The sequence below is a fragment of the Malania oleifera genome, chromosome 3 (genome assembly GCF_029873635.1).
Source record: "Malania oleifera isolate guangnan ecotype guangnan chromosome 3, ASM2987363v1, whole genome shotgun sequence".
Classification (NCBI taxonomy): Eukaryota; Viridiplantae; Streptophyta; class Magnoliopsida; order Santalales; family Ximeniaceae; genus Malania; species Malania oleifera.
In genome coordinates, this window is record NC_080419.1 from 80257555 (window position 1) to 80262936 (window position 5382).

A 5382-nucleotide genomic window follows, 5' to 3' on the forward strand; every position below is an offset into this window, starting at 1 on the left:
GGAGTGTTTTGAGTTGGGATGAATATGCTGAGGTACCTTGTAATTTAAGATTTTGTGCATAAATCGATAATTTTGATTTTTTATGGGTGCATGTTGTAGAAATAGTTTTAGGATTGCAGCTCTTTATTGATTGATTGTTGATTGAGAGCAATATTGCATTGTTGATATAGACTTGGCATGTAAATTTGGGCATTCTTATGTAATTCCAATAGACATTTTCATTTTATATTATTTATTTGAGCAAGATTGCATATTGATCTGTTAAGTATAATGAAAAACATTTTGAGTTGGTTAATTTAAGTACCCTTAATTAATGAATCTTGAGCATATTGATCATGTATATCTTGTCAAAGTTGGTGATGTTGAAAATATTTGAATGAAGATTATTTCAAAATTTTGAGGTGATTATCGTAGATAATGAATATTTTGATGTTTTGAAAGTTGAACTTTTTGGAAAATAAACCAAACTTGATTTTCAAATTTGTGGTTAAAATTGCAAAACTCATACCCCCACCTTTTCTTTATGATATTGAAAAAGGAGGATGTATATTTCAAAGCATGTCCCACGCTGAATTGAATCTATTTCTTGAAACATACACTTGAACATGTAAAAATTCATTATACTTGAAGCATTTTGGCATAATTTTAATAAGGATGATGATGATGATGAATTTTTGCCAACTGCTTTTGGGAGGAAGATTAAAGTGGGGGCACAGCAGCACGAGAAAGAGCGGGGAAGATCGAAGATAGGTAAGAAGTCTTAGGGTGGAGGAAGGAGAGAACCAGAGCCTGGTGATGTTGGGGGATTTGAAAAGCATACTAAGTGAAGAAGGACATGGAGATAATGAATCAAAAAAATATCTAATTGAAGAAGAAATTGGTGATAAGAAAGGAGCTCAAAATATTTTCAGTGGTAACGAAAAAGCTACTTGACCCAAAATTGGTATGCTTCTCAACTCATTTGATGATCTTTAGTAGTATTATAAGCAATATGGGTAGTAAGAAGGAATTGGAATAACTTAGCTCTCAAAGTCTTACTCTTTTGATGGCAAAAACACATGAATGACCATAACATGCTCTCAGGCAAGAAAAAGGAATCTATTAAAAGAAATCTCCTTAAGCCTAACCCTACAACAAAAATTGGGTGTAAAGATCATATTGTCTCAAGGTTGAATGGGATGTGCAAAGTAAACTCAATTTGCTTGAACAAAATCACGTGTTGAGCCCTAGCAAATGTTGCCTCTGGTGCAATAGGGAATTAAATGCACCCACTCAAAGGAAGTTAGAAATAAATAACCAAGTTGGAATTATTATGATTCGTAACTTCAATTCCATGGTAACATAATTCGGTGGTTATGAGAATACCCCTTTTACAGAGAGATTGTCACAATCATATTGGAAAGCAAGGTGTTCATGCCTCGGAATTGGATATGGACACTGTTAAATGGAGAAATAGCTAGAACAGAATGAGCCCTAGCCTTATTCGATTCGAGCCAGCACGAAACCCTTCTTTTTCGACCCTTTGAAGACCTCCGACCCGTTGCGAGTTTGTCTTCAATCCTTTGAACCAGCAGGAGCTTCATGAGTTCGTCTACCACACTTCGAACCAGCAGGACTCCTTCGCGATTTTGTTAGGAGCTTCGTGAGTTTGTCGTTGATCCTTCGAACTAGTAGTCGCAAGTTCATTTTCGATCCTTCGAGCCTACAGGAGCCCTTCGCGAGTTCGTCAGGAGCTTTGTGAGTTCATTGTGGACATTTTGAACTAGTAGAAGCTCTTTGTGAGCTCGTCTTCTAGCCTTTGTGAGTTCATCTGCTTCATCTGCTTCGAAGTTCGAACTAGTAAGTCATCTTCTTCTTCTTCTTTTGCAGTTTTCTTCTTCTTCATCTTCCATTTTTCTTTTGATTCTTATTTTTTAGTTCTTTTTTGCTACCTGCTGCTTCTTCTTCTAATATTACATGTAATTAATTATGTAGTTTCATTTAATGCAAGTTTATAACTAATATATAACATTTTTTTCCTGAATTTAGCTACTTTTTTTATTATGCAGGATCTTTCATTTAATGTAGTATATTAATGAAACTATACTTTTTTCATATCTACTGGTTTTCCTTTTTCATCCATATCAAGACTTATGGATGTACTCATTGGGGTTCTTATAGGCTTGCTACCTTCCATATCAAACGATTGATTTATAAAGGTTCCATTTTACATACTCATTTTTTAAATTTATCTTGCATACACTTTGAAAAATCCTTACATAGATCTTCTTTTGTAGCACCAAATATGATATCATCCACATAGATTTGAATGATAAGCATATCTTCATTTTTAGATTTTATAAACAATATGTTCTCCACCTTTCCTCTAAAAAATCCATTTTCCAATAGATTAGGGTTATGAATATCATCAAAACCTGGAGGTTGTGCCACATAGACTTCTTCATTTATGAATCCATTTAAGAATGCACTATTCACATCCATTTGATAGAGTTTAAATTCTTTTTGTGATGCATAGACTAATAACATTCTTATGGCTTCCACTCTAGCTACGGGAGCAAAGGTCTCATCATAGTCTATTCCTTCTTCTTGATTATATCCTTGAGCTACAAGTCTAACTTTGTTTCGTACTACTATACCATTTTCATCCTTTTTATTCCAAAATACCCATTTGGTTCCAATTATTGAATGATCATCGGGTCTAAGAACTAATGTCCATATTTTATTTCTTTCAAATTGATTTAATTCTTCTTGCATAGCTACTATCCAAGAATCATCACTTAAGGCTTCTTCAATATTCTTGGGTTCTTCTTGAGATAGAAATGCGTAATGATTGCATAAGTTTTTTAATGAGGATCTAGTGGATGCACCACCTTGAAGGTTCTCCTATGATTTGATCTTTTGGATGATTTCATACAAATTTCCATTCTTTAGGAAGTTCATATTTTTCAGTAGGATCATCATTTGAAGTTAATTCATTTTTCTCATCTTTTACTTCTATAATTTCTAAGTCTTCTAGTTTTTGTATTGCTTTAGCTTCCTTAATATCAATTGTTTTAGTAAATGAATTTGCTTCATCAAAGGCTACATGAATTGATTATATGATTGTGAGTGTTCTTTTACTATAGATTCTAAATGCTTTACTGTTTAACGCATACCCTAGGAAGATTCCTTCATCTGATTTTGCATCAAATTTTCCTAAGTCATCTTTACCATTCAGTACAAAACACTTGCATCCAAATACATGAAAATAAGATATGTTAGACCTTCTTCCTTTCCATAGTTCATAGGGAGTCTTATCTAGGATTGATCTTATGGAAACCCTATTCATCACATAGCATGTGATATTTACCACTTCAGCCCGAAAATACGTAGGTAACTTATGCTCATTAAGCATATGGTCCTAGCCATTTCTTGAAGAGATTTATTCTTTCTTTCAACAACTCCATTTTGTTGTGGAGTTTGAGGTGCTGAAAATTTATGTTTTATTCTATGTTCATTACAGAATTTATTAACTTCTTTATTGTTAAATTCTCTTCCTTGATCACTCCTAATATTTAAAACTTCATACCTTTTTTCATTTTGGAGTCTCTTGCACAAGTTTATTAACATATTACAAGTTTCATCTTTGGAGGCTAAGAAAAGTACCCAGGCAAACCTAGAGTAGTCATCAACAATGACGAAAGTATATTACTTTCCTCCTATACTTTGTGTTCTAGTAGGGTCAAATAAATCTAAGTGGATAAGCTCTAAGGGTCTGTTAGTGGAAATAAGTTTCTTCTTTTTAAAACTAGTCTTAGTTTGCTTTCGTAGCTGATAGACATCACATATTTTGTCCTTTACAAACTTAGTGCTGGGTAGTCCTTTAACTAAGTTCTTTTTAGCTGATTTAGATAACAAATCCATACTAGTGTGTCCTAGTCTTCTATGCCACCACCAACTTGCTTCATTCATGGCTGTTAAACATGTGATTTCTTGAGGTATTATTTTTTCAAAGTTTATACAATACACATTATCAACCCTATTAGCAGTGAATAAAACATCATGCTTTTCTGAATTTTCAACTATGCATTTGTCTTGTTCAAAGATTATGTCAAACCTTTTATGACTTAATTGACTTATACTTAGAAGATTATGTTTTAGCCCATCTACTAATAAAACACAATCAATGGTTAATGAGGATTTTTTACCTACTTTTTCAATACCGATAATTTTACTTTTTGCATTGTCGCCAAAGGTGACATATCTACCATCTTTTTACATTAGTGTGGTAAATTTTGATTTTTCTCCGGTCATGTGTCTTGAATACCCACTGTCCAAGTACCACTTGCCTTTTGATGAAATGGTCCTAAAGCACACCCACAAGAAGGGTTCAAGGTGTTACTTTTGGTACCCAAACCTTTCTAGGTCTTTTTATTTCATATTTATTTTCAGCTTTGACTTTCCACACTTTCTTAACTCTAACATTTTTCCTTTTGAATGGACATTCAAACTTTATATGTCCCTTTTTCTTATACAAGAAGCAAGTAGTATGTTCATAGGCATTTGTGGAAGATGTGCTGGCAAAATATTTTGGTCCCTTCACGAAGTATCCCATATAGAGATTCTTTTTCTTTTTTTTTCTTTTTGTTTTCAACTCCATTGTATCTAATTCCTTCTTTAGCTAAGGACATTCTTTGAGTTCCAATCAACCTTTCAAAGTTTTCCTTTCCTTTTGTGAAATTGTAGATGATTTTATCTTTATCCTCAATTTTACTTTTAAGGTTACTTATTTCTAAATCCTTCTTGCTTTCACCATTTATTTGCAGCTTTACAAATCTTGAGACATCTTGTTTATTTTATTTATGAGATCATCAATGTGAGAGTCTTTTTATTTTTCAGCTAATATTGACGTCTCTAGTTGATTCTTGAGTATTTCATTTTGATCTTTGAAAGCTAAGTTTCTTTTGGTTACTCTTATGAACCTTTTATGCAAAGTAAATAGTTCAACTTGAATTTCTCTATATAAAGGCATAAAGGCATACTTTTACATGAGTCACTACAAGATTCATCACTAGATTCTTCATATGAGTTAGTGTAGGTATTTACCTCAGCATCTTTAGCCATAAAGCAGAGGTTTGCCACTTCTTGATCACTTGATTCGTTTTCCGATTCACTTGAGCTTGTGTCATCTCACGTAGTAGCTTTCATTGCCTTATTTTTCTTTTTCTTGTCTTTCTTGAGCTGTAGACAATCAAGTTTAATATGCCCAACCTTTTTGCAATTGTAACATGTAGGAGGTTCATTCGTAGTTTTCCTTTTACTTGTTTCTCCTTTATCACCTTTTGAGCCTCTGAATTTTCTGGTAAATTTCTTATTTTTCTTGAAGAATTTTCCAAGTCTCTT